The sequence below is a fragment of the Protopterus annectens genome, chromosome 3.part1, assembly GCF_019279795.1.
Source record: "Protopterus annectens isolate FY-2018-M chromosome 3.part1, PAN1.0, whole genome shotgun sequence".
Classification (NCBI taxonomy): domain Eukaryota; kingdom Metazoa; phylum Chordata; order Ceratodontiformes; family Protopteridae; genus Protopterus; species Protopterus annectens.
In genome coordinates this window covers 166,447,171-166,468,790 of record NC_056732.1, presented here as the reverse complement: position 1 = coordinate 166,468,790, position 21,620 = coordinate 166,447,171, and the positions used below count along the sequence as shown (strand labels likewise).

At 38.9% G+C, this 21,620-nt stretch overlaps 1 non-coding gene across 1 annotated transcript; it reads right to left on the bottom strand.

Annotated features, from left to right (window-relative positions):
* Window positions 1-8,027: 8,027 nt before the first annotated feature.
* Window positions 8,028-8,099, bottom strand: TRNAP-UGG. The gene has a single exon. It is a non-coding gene; the product is annotated as a tRNA-Pro (tRNA).
* Between the last annotated feature and the right edge of the window lie 13,521 nt (window positions 8,100-21,620).

Sequence of the window (21,620 nt, the reverse complement as noted above, 5' to 3'; positions counted from 1 at the left end):
GTATACAGAATCTGGTAAATGACATATACAGAAATATAGAAAAGGAAAAAAGCAGAAAGGTTAGTACACAGGAAGAAATAAACATAATAGATGGAAAATATGGGGAACGGGAACGGGAAGAAAGGGTTCTAGATATGAGTGAACAGGAATATGTAAACTGGCAAGAAGTGGAGAGAAAGATAAATTCCATAGGAAAACAGGTGAAAGGAAAAGAACATTTAAAAGTGTAGTTGTGAAAGAAAACAAAAAAGGTAAAGGATGAGAGACGAGGATAATAATAATTTTATTTTACACACCAGAAAGATGTCTAGGAAGCCAACAACATCACAAGAACAAAATTTAATTCAAAATACAAAGTAAAATCACAACAGTTAAGTGCTTTCATCTTAATGATTGACATCTTCAGAAGTGTGAATGAACTTGAAAAATCTCAGATTAAAAAGCATGAACGAAAACAGCAGATACAACATACCCCTTCACTAGAGCAAATCACAACTCAGCTTGACTGAGCATAAGATTTAAAGATACAATCCAGTACTGTAAAAATTGCACTAATCAATGAATAATAATATGTAAATGAAACAATGAAATAATAATAATTAAGTGTTTAACCAACTTAATAAATTCTATACTCTGTTATATACGTGTAGCTCTTCTCTTAGGTTCACTGATAATCGAAATGTTATCACTTAAACCTGGAGCACTTAAGTTGCCAAATTATCTCACGATGTAGTAACCTATTACATCAGTCTGCAGGAAATGCACCCACATGCACTAGCTCCAGAACCAAAAACTTAAATTTCTTAAACTCTGCACAGCTTTGTGTGTGCCTAACTAAAGCACTCTTATTGTCATTGTCTTTTTTAAGAAAAGAAGTGCTGTCTATTGAATAGGGACACCCGGACAAATTGTAGGAATAAACACAGGGAATGAGGACAGGTGAAACAATCTAATGTACAGCAGATGAGGGCATGTCAATGGAAGACAGTTGTAGCAGCAACAGCAATCATATGTCAATATGGTACAGTAGGGACTGTATAATGAAAATGTGTATTATGTGACTGTCACACAAGGTGACATATCAATGGGGAAGGTGTCTATGTGAGATAAGCATCCTTACATGAACAATGCAGAGGACATCTGTCATGAATGTTATATACAACTGGGGTAGGGTGCATATTGTAAAGCTGTACAAACTGATTTGCATGAATATGAGTGTAATCTCAGCAGAGGACTCCAGCAAGTGGCACACAGGTAAAGGCTCATGGAAAACATTAAAAGAAGCCCACACAATCATGGACAACATCAGAATAATACCACCAGTAATCCCATGTCTCTGACATAACATATATGATTTAGAGTAATCAGAAATGGTTATGTGCAAACACACTTGTACAGCTATTATGACATGCCTGCACTCTATGACAGTAATCACGCACACAGTCCTGAAACTGTAACATCTGCTGGATGTGTTAGCAGTGACACTGCTATACCTGTATGTGACATTATGATCAATATAGGCTAGTTGACTGGTGTACATGGCACAGATATATATATATATATATATATATATATATATATATATATATATATATATATATATATATAGAGAGAGAGAGAGAGAGCACAATCCACATTGTCAAAAATGTTACCCATGCCATTGATACCCATTGATATTTGCGTGTTTGACAGAACACGTCTTAACTAAAACCATCTTCTATTTCAAGGGTGAATGTTATTGGCAAACCCAAGGTACAGCTATGGGGGCATCTTTTGCCCCCCATTTATGCCGATATGTTCATGGGTTATATAGAGGAACAGATCATTTACAATGATGCCCATAACATTTTTTTGCCAGATATCGACATATGAAGATGATTCCTGGATGATTGTTGGCTGGTATAGCGAGGAGATATTGACTATCTTATGGAATTTGTGGAATACAGTAATGAAAACAAGTGGAGTATTGAATTCACTCTAATGTATAGTAGAGAGGAAATCAATTTTCTTAACATTAGGATTTTGCGTCTACCAGATCATACATTACGCACCTCAGTATACAGAAAATATCACAATATAACAACTTGTTGTATGCGTCTAGTCTTCATCCTAGGCCAGGCATGGGCAAGCTACGGCCCGGGGGCCACATGCGGCCCGTTAAACGTTTTGATTCGGCCCGCCAAACTTGAAAAAATTTAATAAATAAACCTTGTTAATGTTTTATTTCCCCTGCAATTCTGATGTTTTCTCACTAGATGGCGCACTCTAGATATATTGGCTTTGTTGAGGTGAAGCGTAGGCCTATTACTCCACGTTTGCACTTTACCCTTTGACCCACCGCCCCTCTATGAAGATGAGCGGACCCAAGAAAAGGAAAGTGGACAGAGAATGTCGAGTGTTCAATAAGGAGTGGACAACTAAATATTTTTTCACTGAACACCGATCATCTGCTGTTTGCCTGATATGCCAAGAAACTGTGGTGGTTTTTAAAGAGTATAATATTAGCTGTCACTTTGCCACAAAGCACACTAATTATGCTAGCAAGCTCTCAACAAAAGAACGGGAAGCTGCTGCTGAGAAGGTGGCAGCTAATCTGAAGGCTCAGCAAATTGTTTTCACCGTCAAACTGCCATTCAAGAGTCAAGTACCAAGGCCAGTTTTATGCTTTCATTCAAAATAGCAAAGGCCAGCAAACCACTGTCTGAGGGCGAGTTTTTAAAAGAATGTATGGTAGAGACAGCAGGTATTTTGTGCCCGGAGACCAAAGACAAATTTGAGAAAATCAGTTTATCACGGCGGACAGTGACTCGCCGTGTGGAACTAATAGATGAAGATATCACCAGCAGATTAAACAAAAAGGCTAAGTCATTCACTTTTTATTCTTTAGCACTGGATGAAAGCAACGATGTCAAAGACACTGCTCAGCTCCTCATTTTATCCGAGGAATCAACAAAACTTTTGAAATAACGGAGGAGTTTTTGACAATGGAGTCTCTGAAAGAACAAACACGGGAGAGGACTTGTTTGAACGGGTGTCTGCTGCCATCGAAAACATGAAGCTTCCTGGAGTAAGCTTGTTAAAGTCACCACAGATGGATCTCAATTTAACGGAAAAACGCTTGGCCTGCTGAGGAGAATCCAGAATAAAGTGAAAGATGAAAACCCTGACCAGGATGTCATTTTCCTCCACTGCATCATCCACCAGGAATCTCTATGTAAATCGGTGTTACAGCTGAATCATGTTGGGAATCCTGTGGTGAAACTCGTCAACTTCATACGCGCATGGAGACTTCAGCACCGTCAGTTCATTGCGTTCCTGGAGGAAACTGATGCGGATCACCAGGACCTGCTTTATCACTCCCATGTCCGCTGGTTGAGTTTGGGCAAAGTGTTTCAATGAGTGTGGGAGCTCAAAGAGGAGATTGGTGTGTTTTTGGAGCGGCAGGGGAAGACTGATGAATTTCCTGAGCTGAGCAACAAGAGCTGGATGTGTGACTTTGTGTTTGCTACGGACGTATTTTCACACTTGAATGAGCTCAATGTGAAACTGCAGGGGAAGGAGCAGTTTGTGCATGACATGTACACAAATGTGAAAGCCTTCAAATCCAAGCTGGCTTTATTCTCCAGGCAGATTTTGAACAAGTCATTCACTCATTTTCCTAGACTAGCCACGCTGAAAGAGGCCGGAGCAAAAGTAAAGAAATACAGTGAGTCACTGGATGCACTGCACGGAGAATTCTGCCGCCGGTTTTTGGATTTCGACAAAATTGACAAGTCACTTCAATTGGTGGCCTTTCCTCTGTCACAAGACACCGAAACAGCTCCAGAGGAGCTTCAGCTCGAACTGATCGACCTTCAGTCCGACCCTGCCTTAAAAGAGAAGTTCAGCTCTCTGAAACTAAATGACTTCTATGCTTCACTCAATGATGCCGCGTTTCCAAATCTAAGGCGAAAAGCGCAGATGATGTTGGCTTTGTTCGGCTCTACCTTCGTGTGTGAACAGACCTTCAGCGTCATGAACATCAACAAAGCCAGCCACAGATCCAAGTTAACAGACCTACACCTCAGATCCATCCTGAGAATCGCCACAACAAAACTAACTCCAGACTTTGATGCGCTGGCTAAAAAAGGAGACCAACAACACTGCTCCCATTAAAATGTGTGTGTCTCTGTGATACGCACATTGTTAAAATAAACAGTGCATGCAGATAAAATATAACGCTTCACAGACTGACTTGCTGCAACTGTTTCATCCTTGCACTGGTCGTTGTTGACTTTTGGCACCGGGGAAACAAATTGAATAAAAGGAACAGGACAAGTACATCTGCATCTCCTACCGTTTTTGAAAAAAAAGACAGTCAGGAGGAGAGTGATGGTGATATCCTGAAGGATAACAGAACTTTCAGTGCTTTAAAATAAAATGGTCATTTATTTGATTTTCAGTGTTTAAAGACTCATTTCGAAGTCAGAGATTTTATTGTAATGCTTTTCTTCATTTTCATTGGAAATGAAAGCACATGTTTTCTCCATATCCCAAGATGTGTATTTTTCCCCCAATGAGGTGATGTTTTCAAAGCATGCCATTTATCTGCTCCTGTTCCGGCCCCTTTGTCAAATGTTAGAACTCAATGTGGCCCACGAATCAAAAAGTTTGCCCACCCCTGTCCTAGGCATACTATCTGGAAAATCCCAAAGTCTCAATTTCTGAGGATCAGAAGAATTTGTTCTTCTGAAGAAGATTTCAATACCCTTAAGCAGGATCTTTCTAGCAGATTTTTTGACTGGTGATATAGAGGGACTGATGTTATTGGAGCTAGCAACTGGGCTACTAATCAACAAAGATCTGAACTTTTGCAATATAGATCAAAAGAGCATAGGGAGGGGTCAGATACTATAAGAATGGTGACCACATATGGCAGGAATGTGGGTTTATTGAGAAATGTAATTCATAAACATTGGAATATTCTTACATCTAATGAGGAACTGGGCTCTATTCTACCTGAGAGATGTCAGTTTTCCTTTCATAAAGGGAAAACCCTGGGATCTTACTTTGCTCATTTTAAGAAAATTCACAGGGGGGATCTGGAAGGTCAACAACTTACAATCACAGGAGACAGGCTTGTTGGTACGTTCCATTGTGGGCATTGTGTATTCTGCAAACACATGCTTAAGACCAAACAATTTATGAGCAGAAACACCAGTCTATTTTTTGGCATACGTTTTTTTGTTAATTGTTGGTCGGATTGGGTGCTGTATTTGGTCAGTTGAACCTGTTCTGACTTTTATGTGGGGCAGACATTGAGATCATTGTGCTGCCACATGTCTGTACATCTCAGTGACATACATAACCAAAGAATCACAAAGCCTTTATACAGAAATTCTCAAGTACATACTTCAGCTAGGTTTACTTTTGCAGTGATAGATAAGGTCATGGGTAATAGATTGTTCAAAACAGGATGGCACTCTATTTTGAATCAAAAAGAAAGGAATGGATTATTAAACTAGGGGGTTATTATCACCAAGTCTCACTAATAAAATGTGATGTATTAATTAATTTTTCTTTTTGTTTCAACTTTTTGCACTAATTATTGGGGGGAAGTGATGTCATAGGAAATGATGGCATACTGAGTGTATTTAAACTAAGGAACATGTACTAGGATATCACTGATGAAGGCTATTTGCCAAAACCAATCTGGAATGTGATATAATAAATTAACTACTAATTTATTTTTGTCCTTGTGGTGCTGGCCTCTTTATTTTTGGATCTAATAACAGTGTCCCATATCCTGGTGTAAAAGTTTGCTGTAATGTCAAGCAAAAGCACAAACACACACACATACCCCAGTTGACTGCAGTGAGAACAGAACTCCTACCTAAGTATACAGACTACAGAACTCTGTATTTAAGGCAAGCTCCACAGCTCCAGTCTGGCTTGGAGTGTCTTAGGCAACATTTTATAGCTAATGACATCAGCAGTGTCTGTTGAGGAGAATATGGTAATAACAGTGTCCCACTTGCTGGTGTAAAAGGTTTGCTGTGATGTCAAGCAAGAGCACAAACACACACACACACACACACACACACACACACACACACACACACACACACACACTCACAGTCTGCTGCAGTGAGAATAGAACTCTTACCTAAGTACACATACTGCAGAACTCAGTACTTTACACAAGTGCCACGGCACAAGTCTGACTTTTACATGGCTACAGGACAACATATAGTGGATGACATGGGCAGAGCATGTTAAAGAGATGTTGGGAAGCCTGCATGAAATTGATGTGTAGGCATGTGCAAGTCCAAAATTGGAGTGGTAACTGTAGGATACACACTTATTCTCTTCTACCTAGACACACACACACACACACACACACACACACACACACACACACACACACACACACACACACACTTGACTGTAGTAAGAATGGAACCCCTACCTAAGTGCACAGACTACAAAACTCAGTACTTTATGCAAGTGCCACAGCACAAGTCTGACTTTTACAAGGCTGCAGGGCAACTTATAGTGGATGACATCAGCAGGGCATGTTAAAGAGAAGATGTTGGGAGGCCTACATGAAATAGATGTGTAGGCATGGCATGTGCAAGTGTCAAAAAACTGTCAGTTCATGAAATCGGAGTGTTACCTGCAGGATACACACTTATGCTCTTCTAGTTAGAGACACATACACACACACACACACACACACACACACACACACACACACACTTGACTGCAGTGAGAACTGAACCCTACCCTAACTCTATAAGTACATAGACTACAGTACTCAGGACTTTATACAAGCACCGTGGCACAGGTCTGACTTTTACAAGGCTGCAGGACAACTTATAGTGGATGACATCAGCAGGATATGTTGGAGAGAAGATGTTGGGAGGCCTGCATAGGTTCGTAGCTTTGTAGCTTCATAGGAGGTTACTTGGATAATGGCTTTTGGGCATTTACAAGCCTAGCCATGTAAAAACACAAGTACCCTTATTGGGCATAGTTAGATAGTCATTTTTAGCAGAGTAATTTTGTGATCAGCACTGACTGTTCTGTCCATGAGGGACATAGGTGCCACCCCAAGGGTAAATTTACAATCACCCATCCAGTTGTCAAGGCTGAGCTTGAATAGGGTCATTGAGTAGCCATGCTTCACATGCAGTGGGAGCCTATTATATCAAAGTGGCAATCACTGGGAGATATATCTGTCTCTCCAGCATAATCTGTTTATGCCACAGGCTAGGTTGAGATCCCTGGAGCAACTCATTATTGTCGATTTCATTTGGCTATGTCCAGCATTTCCAGTAGGCAGGGTCTGAGACTGCTCTGTAGGGCAGACATAGGTCACCTTTTAGCAGCCTGTATGATACTGAGTTCAGTGACAGGTCTTTCACTCTTTCCACTTATGTCATGTTTTGGAGACTCTGGATTCTCCTGGTCACAAGCCTCTGTGTTTTCTCTAGCTGCAGCAGGTGTCTGGTGCGGCACAGATGGAAGGGAGCATTGTATTAACTTAGTTGTCTGATACGGATTGAGTACAGCAAAGCTATAACCTCCTGGTCTTGGAGGCTATGCCCTTATTTAGGAGGTGCACAATGTAGAATGCGTGTCTCACCACTATGGACACATAGAAATTGAAGTTTAGATTGCTATCAACATGTGTTCCCAAGTCTCACAACACTGAGTTTAAGCTTAGAGGGGTGCTATGTATATCATAATTAGGAGGGGGACTTCTTTGCCAAAGGGGACAATGAAAGTTGTTTTCCTTTAAGGTTCAATCCTTGAGTTTGGCATCAATCATTTGTTTGTGTCAGCCCTTTCTGTAATATGTTAACATCATTTGGGGACTCCATATGATTGCGCCCAGTTCATAGGTTCATAGATTAGTACTAAGCAAACTGCCCTTGCAAGCCATTTTAAGCCTAGCAAATTATCCCTTGTGAGACTCCAACCCTGCACCTTGTGTTTGTAAGGCAAACACCTTAACTATCAGGCCAACCTCCCAAACCAGCTAAGGGCTTGTCCAGGATTTGAACCTGGAACCTCTCGCACCCAAAGCGAGAATCATACCCCTAGACCAACAAGCCACATTTCTAGTGGCGTTAGTTGACAGTCATCTGCAAACCTGGTAAGCCATAGACCATCTATCTTTGCCTGGAGTTCAGATAAACAGTTTCCTAACAGTTGAGGGTCCAGCACAGATCCTTGTGGTATTCAACTGGTAAGTGGTCTAGTGGTAGAGAGGCACTCCCGAACTTTGACAGTAAGTGTTCTGTCGGTGAGCCAGTTGGCTATCCATTGACTAAAGTATGGGTTAATCCCCACATGGGAGATTTTCTCTATGATACCTGAATGGGGGATTGTGTCAAAGGCTTGGATAAATCAACATAGGCAATATGTCCTGTTATCCCTCATGCAGTGCTTTGGGGACATTATCAAAGAAGTCCACTAGGTTTAATAAGGAAGATCTACCCTTCACAAAATCAAAATGGGTCAGATCAAGTGTGTTGAAGGTCACCTATATCCCTGTGGATAAGGTCCATGATGATTATTTCCATAGCCTTGCAGATAAGCCTGGTTAGGCTTATAGGTCAATAGTTCTAGCACTGCATGTTAACAGATTGATGTCCATTGCATATGATACAACCTTTGATATTAATTTATGTAGTTTAGCTGATATATGTGTGAAAAAGTACTGAGACACCAGGGCTACAGTGCATGGAGGGAGACAACACATGGATGTATTGTAAATATGTGATATATTGTTAGATAGGGCCTTCAGTTTGTTATGTTTCCACATGTCATTTCATAGCATAAAGTGTAAATGGACAGTAAACAGCACTAATAACAACTGTTAATATTTAGTTTTCCATAGCTCCGTGAGCAGCAGGTTTGCGCAACTGTTGGAAAAAGTGTTTGTGCATGCAAGACACACATTTCCATTTCTTTCCCTGTTTGCGCATAGTTAAATAGTGCACAAATGTGGGCCACATTGTGAAACATCTGAGAGTTAGTACTGCTCTATGAAACACACCTGCTCGTTAGCTGACTCTGTGGTAGCAGATGTAAATACACTGACACAGTCTTTTTAAGCCCAGATGATACTGGGTTCGAATCCAGGTATATCTAATACTTTTAAATAAACAGTGACAATGTAATGACAATATTCTTTGTAGTACAGTGATTGGATAATTTTGGATATATTTAGTTCTGTTATGTTATTTTTGTTGAGTGCGGTTTTAAGGATTTGAATTAATCTTAATTTTGGAATGGCACTAATGATATTGCAGTAGCATAATAACAGTTTCAGACTTAGAGGTGACATCATTTGTTTTTGTTGCACTTTGGAGTTTTCATGGCGAAGGGTTTTTCATGTTTGATTTTGTGTACACTGTTTAATACAGTAGGGTGTGAATGTTTAATGTGTCATGTGACTTGGTATCACAAGCATATCATTTTTTTTTTATATATTTGTATTAATCGTTTTATATGTGTTTCCTTAGGATTATGTTAGATGTTTCAGCGTTGGCTGATGTTTTAATATTATATTCAAAGCCAGATACTTTTATTAGTAAAACAATGGATAAGCGCTTTTGCTAAAAAATAGCTTCATCAGATCACAATGTTTGCTTAACATAGACAGTTTAAATACTAAAGCACATGGTGAGTACAATTCAAATGAACCAATCATCATCACACATCAATTAGTTCACTTAACATTTAAAGCAGCAAATACAAAAGTATATCAGTGCATTCATTACTGCTACTAATCATATAAAAATATATATATATATATATAAAAATATATATATAAAAAACTAACTCCATTTAAAAAAGCGCATCCTTTGAATACAACAAATGATAGTATAAAACTTTAATAAAAGTTTTCTTGTTGTTAAAATGCATTATAAAAATTATTTATATATATCTATTACAATTTAAAAATGACTAAATATTCTCATATCTTTATGTGTCTGCGTTTTCTAAGTACAGGTTTGATAGAGACTTTGTCATTTAGTCCTGAGCCTCTATCTGCTCTTAGCAAAATAATCCAGCTGTTTTCCTTCTCCTCTGTATATGTCATTATGTTACCTCCTCTTGCATTAGGTTCTATTACTTCTAGTACCCTAAATTGAAATTCATGTTGAGTGCTGTGTAAGACAGTGTGCTTGGCTAAAGCATTCTGTGTATTACCTTTTCTGATGTTATAAATATGCTCTCTTATCCTGTCACGTAGTGGGCGGTTCATCTTACCCACATAAAATGATGAACATATTTTGCAAACTGCCAGGTAAACAACGTTAGGTGTCATACAATTCGCATGTGTTCTAAAATAAAATGTTTTACCATTATCTGGATGGATAAATGTGGTATTGCTGTCAATATAACAACAAAAATTACAATGACCACATTTTTCTGTATGTCCTGAACTAACATGCTGTATAGCTTTCTTAGGATAACAGAGGAGTCTTTTTAAGTTGTTTCTGTTCCTATATATAAAAGAGGGTTCTTTGCCAACTATGTTAGAAATCTCTTCATCAGCCTTTAGTATATCCCAATGTTTACATATGATATTCTTGCTAAATTTCAATTTAGGGTACTTAGAAATGTGCTTTAGTATTTAAACTGTCTATGTTAAGCAAACATTGTGATCTGATGAAGCTATTTTTTAGCGAAAGCGCTTATCCATTGTTTTACTAATAAAAGTATCTGGCTTTGAATATAAGATTTGACCCTTGCTTTTGCTCTTGTGCTACGTTTTTTATTATATATTTACTGGTTGTTTCCACAAGAGCATTTACCAGTGAGAGCAGTATTTTGGATTTTTTGATGTTTTAATATGTTGTTTTTTATTGGTGGTGTTCGATCCATTTGGCCTATCAGTATATAACTACACAAGTTCTAGATGTAACATTAGATGGCTTTGGATGTTCAAGCTCTGATACAAGATGTTTGTGTTAATTATTTATGGAGTGTTTCCCAATTTGAAGATAGTGATCAGGTTGACAAATAGTGTAAGACTATAGGGAAGGACTGAGTTCTGATTTGTAGACCGTTGAGATGTTTTTATTGGTATCTTTTGATGGTTTTAGACATATCTGTGTTTGGCTGTATTGTGCTTGATTCTGATAGTCTATGAGTTTTTTATTACCCTGTTACTAAGTGCTGATTGGTTTAATTACTATAATTGGGTAAACCATTAATATTAAGCCTGTTGTAGGCTGTTGCAGTGTTTGTTATTGGTGTTCTTTAACATCTTGGGCATATCCATTTGGAGCTATGTTAGTCACTGGGATACTATTGGACAGCTGTGCATTGTGGTTTTGGCTATGATGTTGCTATTAATTATTTATGAAGTGCTTTTTGATTTTTTTATAGTGAGTTGGGGCACCAATAATATTAAGCCCACTGAATGTATTGATTTTTGATTTGTAGGCAAGTGCTTTTGTATGATTGATAATTTTACGAGAGGATGTTTTACATATTTTATTTTAGATCATATGATTGGTGGTTAGAAGTTATTTAATGCTTTATTTGTTATTGTAGTTTATGTTGATGGTCTGAAGAAGTGTGTTTTACCACAAAAGCAATCACCCTTTTTCAACAATAAATCTTTATTTTTATAGCCGTGCTGATTATACTAGGTTTTAAGTTTCTTAATAGTACATTCAGCATATGTTACTCTGTGTTGATGTAGCGTAGTGGGATTAAGACACATTGCACTGAGGTGGGTGATGCCAAACTCTGAGCAAACACAGAGAACAAAAAGTGAAGGGATCCATTGCTTTTTCTGGTAGTTATGTGTGTTGTGCATGATTCCGTTTTTTGACCAGATTATACGCATTAATATGGGGTAGATAGGAAAGTGGTTAAATGGGTAGCAAGCAGGGGGAAGAACAAAGGGAAATCAATACAAGAATGTGCAGGAGGGTGGTAGGAAAGAACCATAGCTATCCATTTCTTTAACAGTAAAAACTGATAATATGTACAGACTATTAGCCAAATTTGGGCTGTCACCTCCAGAGAGTGGTTTGCCCTGGCTCTGAAGTGAGGACAAGATGGGTTGCAGAGTTCATGTAGTGTGTCTCTATCCACCCTGTAGTGCTCTACAATTTCCATGTCATGTAGATTTTGATATGTTAAATGGGGTCTGAAAACTCTACTCCTTGGCCTTGGCCAATTAGCAGCAGCATAGACTTCAGCCTGTTGCACATACACATGAATTAAAGCTGTGGCAGCTCCTAACATTGTTTCTGTGTGGACTCCTTTCCATGGCTGCATTCCAATAGGTTTTGAAATTCACAGGGGAAAACCAGCACTGAGTCTAAATGGTTGCTTTACAGCTTGTTGAATAGCTCATCCATTTTAGATTGGTTGATTAGCATACAATACAGCTGCTTATGCTGTAATTAGCATGCAGTGGTTTTTATCTTGTTTGCACGGCTCTGAGTGGCTATACACACCATTTAGAGCCACTCTGTGAATGCAAAACTGTCTGCGACACACACACACACACACACACACACACACACACACACACAGTCTAAAGGGTCCATGTAGACTTTATTGAATCTGGCTGAAAAAGCTATTTTATGTTATATGAGTTTTATGGAATGAAAGAATAAATGAAATTATGTTTAATGGTAAATGGATTGTAGCAACAATATTAAGTAAAATCAGATGGTGTTTATGGAAGAAGGAGTAGGGGTCTAATACAGATGAAAATTTAGTATGATTATAAAGGAAATTCTGAATATGTATAAACAGATTTGTATATGCATATACTTGCACATATGTAAATGTTTGTAAATATGCAAATATTTTAAAAATAAGAGTTATTTTTGTATATAAATAAATGACCTCTACTCTGTCTGATTAGTGCCATAGGATCTTTTACATCCACCTGAGCTAACACCAACTCAAGCAGACTGGGCCTCAGTCTAATGTCTCATCCTAAGGATGACACAGTCAGGAGTGCAGCACCCCCTATGCTGCACTACAGTGTCAGCAACTGATCTACCTGGTGTGGGAAAAGAACCCATAACCTTCCGCACCAAAGGCGAGTGAGTCACATGATAATGGTACATACACTGAGCAGTACAGGAAACAATAGTACACACGAGCAAAAGTTACAAACATAAAACAGGAACAGTAACTGTTCATTAAACCTGAATTGTGCATATTACAGTAACAAATAACATTATAAATGTAGCATGGCTGGCTGCTAGAGGAGATTTAATAAGCAAAACAATGCGACAAAGAACTCATGCAGGTGACTGGAATTAACATTAATCATGGAAAGAACAACCAGGTGAAGGAACTGAGAATGAGATTAGGTGGAAAGTATGACAGCAAATAAGGAAGGGAGAGTAGGCCTGAGGAAGTATAATGACTCTGATAATGGCTGGAGTAGGCTAGAGAGAATGACTATAGCGGGGACAGCGTAATAAAACAGAAAATATTTCTGTAAGGCAAAGAAAAAGAGAAAGAGAAAGAGATGGGGAAAGTTAATTTGAAATAAGACGGAAGATCAACAGAAAGAGATATACAATGTGGAAAAATAAGTGCAACGTCTGTGACTATTTAGCTAAATCAAGTAACTCCACAATTAGAATGGCATTTACTGGCCAAGTAGATTTGATGGCCATTTTGAAGCTTTGTTTGGAGGTAAGTCTACATGCTGTGATGAAATGCATGCCATTGTTTTGCTATAAATCCAAAAGCCTTTTGAACAGCTTATAGGATTATCCCCCCCAACACATACCCATACACAATCACACACACACACACACACACACACACACACACACACACACACACACACACACACACACACACACACACACTTCAACTTCCTCTTTCATTTTACCCTAGGTTCTACTACTCTTCTTTGGAAGCACAAATCATCTGTTTTTACTCATTTAATAGCTTCACTGCTGCAAATGGTGAGAGTTGAGGACTGCACAGGTTCATAGGTGTATACTAGGCTAACGATCACAAGGGCTCTTAAAAGTCTAGTTATGCAACCAAAATGTGACCTACAAATTTGATTTATACAAGGGGTGATTTATTCACTGCCTCTATCCAGCAGAGATATAGGAGCTAGACCAGGGGTGAATTTCCAATTACCCATACGTTGATTTAAGTTAAGCTTAAATAGGGAGAGGGAGGAACTCTGCTTCACATAAATGGGGAGCCCATTCCAGAGAATGGAAATTCTCTGAAAAAGATAGATGTCTCTCCAACATGTCCTATTTATGTTGGAAGCAAAATTTAAGTCTTTTAGTCTAATAGTTCTGATGCTGTTTGTTTTGCATATGTGCAAAAGATTCATTAAGACAGGGTCCAGGGATGCCCTGTATGGCAGGCAAAGATCACTTCTTAGAAGTCTGTATGATACTGAGTAAATAGAGCTTTGAAGCAATCAGCGTAGGACATTGTGTTTACTCCTTGTATTTTTTTTTTGTAAGGAACCTTTATGCATCTTCCCGTTGCTGCATGTGTCTGGGCAGGTGCATATGGAAGGGGGCATTATACTTTATGATGGGCCTGATGAGAGCCAAGTACAGTGGTATGATGACCTCTCTGGACCTAGATGCTATGCCCTTGCGTATGAGGTGAGCAACTCAGAAGGATTTTCTTACTACTCTTTACACATGTTGGCTGAAGGCTAGGTTACTATCTATACGAGTTGCCAGATTCTTAATTAGTGAATCAATTTTAAGGGTGTTTTATTGATTGCATAGTTAGTCAGTGTGACAGACTTCCCAGAAAGTACTATAATGCATTTTCTTGGCACTGACTTTTAAACCGTGGCTTTGGCACCAAGCATCTGTCTGTATTAGATCTTCTTGGATGGTGCTCTCATCTTTTTTTTTTTAAACAAGAAACATTGTTATTAAATGATCAGGTATGACATAGGCCATGTTACATTTATATAAATGACAATAAACCATAGTGACATTATCTCAGCTGTAAACATTATACATTCAAAACTGTGCCAACACAACTGTAGTTGCAACTATTATACATCACTTTGAACATATCCAGTCATTTAGTCAACCATTACATAGTTCATTCATATCCTGACTTCTTTTAAACCTTGTTCCTCCTCTGCATGTATTCTTCCCACATTTCACATTTTTTCCTATTTAATTTGCTCCTACCTTTTTCTAAAGATGCCAGTTCCAGTTGTTTTTATCTCTGTTACTATCTTCACTACTTCTAGCAAAGTTGCTTTAGACTTTGATTTCCATTTTCTACTAATTGCTTTTTTGGCAGTCATCATAATTAGATTTAGCAGGGCCTTACTATGTCTAGGCAATTCTGATTCTGTATCATAGCTCAAAATATAATTTCCCCAGTCCCTCCAACCCACTCACCCAGCATCGCCAACCGAGCAGTCTACAGGGAATCCCCAAAGTCTACCTCCCAGGAAAATAACTTCCCAGTTACATCTTTCTGCCCCATCACACCTCCAACATTTGCTGTCTACCTGAGGAAAATATTCTTTGAAGTATGCTTGGGGTATAAAAATACTTATGTAAGCACTTCCAGGCAAAGATCCAAAATCTTCTAGATTTTGTTGTATATTTGGGAGACATACATACATATATCCCCCATTGTTTATTTGTGAATTGCTTATCTAATCTCTCTTTCTAGTCCTCCCTAACCTTCTCTGATTGATTCTTATAGTTATTGTGTAATATTTTATATGGTCTACAATTATTCCTTTCTTAATGGCAACTTCTGTTCTAGATTCCACTAAAAACTCTACCAGTGCTGGTCTTTTGTTTAGGACCCCCTCCCCCCATTTCTTTCTCTTTGCCTATACTCTGATATCAATCCTTGAAATGGAAGACAATCTTTAGCCTGCAGTCCAAATAAGTTCTTGGAATCTTCCAGTTCTATTACCTTTCCCTATCTAGTTATTTGCTACCAGCACATTGGTTCCTTTGTCTGTTTTCTCCAATGTATTCCCACCTCTTCTTGCCTATTGTCTGTATCCCTAACTGCAGTCATCCCTATTGGCAGAATCTCCTTTCTCCATTCCTGTGTTGGCTTAGTTCTTAGAAGACCTTCTGCTACTTTATGAATATGATATTCTGTATGATTATTGTTGCTTTCCTTAAAGGTCTGCATCCAAAATCCCAGAAGGGTGTTCTCATCTTGGGTGGATTCAGCAAGTGCTCCCAGTTTGTAATCATCTGAGAACTTAGTTTGCTAGAGGCCTTTGACATTAGCTTTCAAATCTGAGAAGTAGATGTCAAAGAGGATTGGGCCTATCAGAGAGCTCTGGGAGATTCCACTGGTGACCATCTCTTTATGAAGGTAGCCTCACCAATTCTAACCTCCTGTATCCTGTCAGTGTACCAGCTAGCTATACAGTATGCTATAAAGGGGTTTATACCTAGTTTTGTAATTTTTTTTGAAAATGCTTGAGTGAGGTTTTGTATCAAATGCCTTAGCCAAATCTAGGTAGGCAGTATGCAGATTTCCCCTTATCCATTGCTTTTTTGACCTTTTCAAAGAAGCCCACCAGATTCAGTAAGCATACCCTTCCTTTAACAAAGCCAAACTGAGATGGATTGAGTGTCTGGTGGTCTCCTGTGTCCTTGCTGATAATTTCCATGACTGTGCTGCTAAGACTAGTCTGACTAATGGGTCTTTAGTTTTCAGGATCTGTTGAAGGTCCTCCCTTATAAAGTGGGATGACTGGTGCAGTCCTCCATTCACATGGCACAAAGCCTGTTTAAAGACTATAGTTAAATAATGGCTCCAGGGATCCTGAAAAGTCATATTTTACACTATTCAGGAGGCATCCCAGGATGTTATTCGGGCCCCATTGTGGCCATGTTCTTGGCTTTATTGAGTGCAGCCAGTACATGCTCCCTAGTTAAAGTTGGAAGGGTGAGAGTATTATTGGGGGAATGGTTGGGGAGTGAGATGAGGGTAAAGATGGAACTGAAACTGTCCACTAACAGGTTTGGAATTTCACCAGGCACTGTAAATGTGACACCATTAACCTCAAGTTCAGCACATTGTTGTGTATGCTCCTAGATGTTTCTGAAATCGCTGTAAAAGGTCTTATGGCTATCTTTCAACTGAGAAGATATCTTAACCTCAAAGTTGGCATTTCTTGACCTAATTAGCCCTCTTAGTTACCTATTTACCTTGATAAGACAGTTTTATCTTTATGGGTATTACCCTTTCTGATTTTTGCCATATGTTTTTTTCTTTTTGTTGTATATCCTGTTTAATTTGGGATGCCACCAGGGCAATTTATTTCTGGGGCTAGTTTTGGACTTACTTCTGGTAGGTACAACAGCCTCTATGCAGCCATTGACATGGTTGTACAGAGTCTTTTAGAGTAATTCAGCATAGACAGGTATGTTCTCGGGGTCTGGAGGGACACTAACTTTTGACAAACCACCATTTAATAACAGGTAATTGCCTTGGAATAGTTTCTAACTATTATTGGTTTTAATGGGATTACAGAGTTAGTTTTAATGTTTAAGGAGACATCTTTATGGTCAGTCCTTACCAGGGAGGATGAGACATGGTGGGGATGGGGCGGTGCAGCATTCTCTCATATTAGTGAACACAGGGTCCAGTATGTTGGAGCATTTAGTGGATATATTCACTACTTGGTGTTTGCATTTACAAAGTCCAAGAATCTCTGTGCCTGTAGATTTGAGGCCATGCAGGATTCCCAATCTACAGAGGGGCAATTAAAGTCTCCCATGAGTAGGCTGTTAGGTTGGATGGTAAGTGTCTCTAGTAGGTCCAAGTATGCATTGTGAGCTTCTTGGGACATAGTGGGTGACCTATAGCTGGCTAGAATATGGTAAGCAATTTTGTCTGTTGTTATCTGCATGTGGAGGAACTTCAGCACATCATCCTGTTTGGCCACCCTAAAGGTATGCTTGCTATTGATGTATACTGAGACACCTCCATCTTTAGCCCTTGTCTGTGCAGCTACATGTTTAATGTGTGGAAGGTACTGAAACCTTGCACTAACAGGTACTCTTTGCTGCTTTAAACTATGTCTCAGTAACTCCACAGATGTCTATATTTTTGAGTTTGAAGAGGGCTTGGAGGGAGTGCAGTTTTTTGGCTCCTGGCATTGAGCAGTATCACCTTGAGGAACTGCTGAGATGATTTTGCTGTCAGTAGGTTTGTTAATTTGGCATTGCCTAAAAAAGGCACTATGGGGGAGGTAAAAGGCTTATCCAGTATTAGAAAGCCTAGCGAGGAAAGGTGCAGATCATCCTTGGCAAAGCAATGTGGTCTGTTGACCATGTCCTCCCAAGCCAACAAATACTGGGTCCCCTTAGAATGACACTAGAAAGACAGCTAATTGTGAAATAAATAATTTATTGCTCATATTGTGGCATCATCATTGGTGATTGTAATATGCTGCTCAGTGCTAAGCTCATACCAGTCTGAGATACACAGTCTGAAAGCATCATAATCTCTCTTCACATAGTCCAGGGAGGAACATCTCAGGTCATTTACACCTACATGGCCTGTGATGGAATCATACCGGTACCTGTGGCATAATTATTTGAGTGCATGCATGATTTGGCAGATCCTGGCTGCAGATAAGCAACTAACAGTTATCTTCTCCTTGTTTAGTCTGGTTACAGGGGCATCAGTATATCTTACAGTGGATTCTCCTATGACGGGAGTCCTCGGATGTTGTGTGTGCTTGTCTTATGGGCTTAGTGTTTGGAGCTCCACTGAGAGTGACAATATGTGTGGTGTTAGATGTTGTGTTTTCTGAGTGCCTTTGGGCTTGCTGAGGCACAGCTTTGACAGTGGGTGGTCTAGGTGATCTTTGTTTAGGAAGATGGCTTTTTATGTGCCTCAGCATATGTTTGTCTGTGTGTGTGTTGTGTGCTGTGTGAGGTGGGTGTTGTGTGTGTGGCTTTGACAACCTGATGTGTACTACTTGTATGCAATTTTTTAGCCTTCAGTGTCATTGTATAATTACACCTCTCGCATACTGCGGCTGATTCTTTAAGGATTAAGTGTTTCTCGGTAAACATGAGACAATTGTTACAATGTCTCAAGATACCCATATCCACCAAGATGGATACAGAGAAGTTAGGAAATTGCATATCTATACTGTCCAGTCCTTTGGTTTGTGAGCTACAATGGGGTGATATATTGCGATTAGAAGGCTATTATGGGTACTTTGTGCAGATTAATAAGGGTACTTTATTGGAGCAGATTAAGTTAAACAGTACTAAATTTGACTAACTTTAATGTTTACATAATACTGAATTCTACTAAATCTGTAGGCATTGCCACTCAAGGCCCAAATAGCTGCTCTAAGCTCCTTGGTGCACAAGGTATTTGCACTACATTACTGTTTTACAGGTTACAGTTTTATGGAACATTCTACAGAGAAAATTTGCTTTCTAGGTGTTTGCTATTGTACAGGGCATTGCTAACTCATGCAAACATGCAGAATGTATAGCTTTACAGAAAAAAAAAAATAAACTACATAATGAGCCTTCTAGCCGATATAATGTCTACACTATGAGGCCTTTTGTGTATTTACCAACTCAGATAGAACAGGCAAGCACATCCTGCCACAAAATTGATAAACTCAGTCCTCTTGATGTAAAAACACATTAGAAGAGACCCACAAGTGCAATGCTAACACAAACAACTTAACCAAATACCTGGATATTTCTTGCTGAAGGTAATTACAAGACAGTAACAGTAACAGGAAGATTATTTTTTGTGTACAAAAATTCAGTAAAATATGCACATAAAAGCAGGAAACAAATATGACCACTCAAAATAACTTAAGTGATTTAGCAATCAAAGGTAATTAACACTGCCTGGATGTCACTGGATACAAATAAAACACTTCTGGAATGCAGGCTAGAGCTACTAGCTTTGCTGAACTCCAGGAAAATGAGCAGGAGACAGTATGCAGTAAATGAGGTTTGCTCAAGAACAATACTGGTTAAAAGAGTCAATACCAAGGAAAGAGGGAAGGGAAGTACTTTTGAAATCAGATAAGGGGTGGAGGGCAGAGACACAGCCTTATAAAACAACAGCAAAAGGGCGGGAGGGTTGGGAAATTTTCAAAGAACAAGCAGGCTAGCTACAGAGGTTAGCAATCAAATAAAGACAGTATTGGAACTCTTTCAGAAACTTTAGCTTAATATGTTAGTGGGGGATGGGGCAGACACAAAATGCAAGCAGACAAATGATTAGCATAATATAAAAGCACTGAAGTAAAAGCTAGAGCAGAGAAAACTATCTCATTTCTTGGACTTCAACTACAGTTTAAGGCACCAGGCTATGCAGAAATTTACCAGCAACCCTGTTTATGGAAAAAATGCAGTAATAAATTATTTAGGCACAATCTGGTAGAATTGTGCAGTTCTGCCACAATTGTGAATTAAACTACAAGACTTTGGCCCAGCAGGATTTAAAATACAAACTGATAGCTTTACATGTAATTCTACTTGTGGAAATAGAAGTGCAGAATAACGCAGAAACAAAATTTTCCCACAACTGCTAATTAAGATACAAGACTGAGGTTCCAGAACAAACTAAAATGCAATCAGATGGAACAGAGCAGAAAGGTACAAAGTAGTATCACCACAAAAATCACATCGTTGGATGACCACCCACCTATTAAATGTTTAAGCAGAATTGAAATAATTAAAATAGTCTATTGCTACCCTTTCTTCATAGTAGCAGTAAAAAAATAACTTTTCTATTCTTCAAAGTCATTCTGTTGTTAGCAGGAGAGTATAAAATGCTAACCTCCTAAACTGTCTCTCTTCTTTGCTGAATGCATATTATACCCTCTTCCACCACCAAAGTTTAAACCATCCATATACTCTCTAACATTATTTAACATTATTTATCTCTCCCTTTACCTGTATATTCTTCCTTTCTTTTCTCTCTCTCTCTCTCTCTCTCTGTGGATTATTTATCAAAGTCTCCAGTTACCTACTTACACTTTCTTAGAATACATCACTACACATTACACCTTTTATCAAACTCCCCAGCTTTGCAATCTCCTTCCCCTCTAGCAAATTACTGAGTTACTCTTCTGATTCACTTAAACACTCCATCCCATCTATGTATACATTCCACATTAAATATAGCTCCACCAAGAAACCTCCTCCACTTCTTAATCCATCCATTATTTCCAAATGTAGTGTTTAAACTTCCTCCTGTACATTCCTCCTCATCTTTTTCTGTGGTGCTGTGGAATTAGATTCTGTTCCCTCTTCCCAACCTCCTTAGCTTTCCCTCCCAGCACTTTCGACAAACATTGTTGCATAAGCTGTGAATGCAGGTCACACAGCCAACAAACTAGAACAACTTGACACAACTTGACACTTGCCTATTCAATAATGCCCCTGTTATACTAGTCGTTACTGAATCATGAAACTAGTAAGCAAAAAATTATGAAACAAACCAAGAAAATCACAAAACAGGCTGTTCCGCTGTCCCACAAAGCCACCACGAGATGAAATGGCCAAGAATGCAATGAAATGAAATCGTGTTTATTAAAATGAGAAAAGAAAGACTCTGAACAAAAAGCAGGTTACCGGTTTTGTTCACTA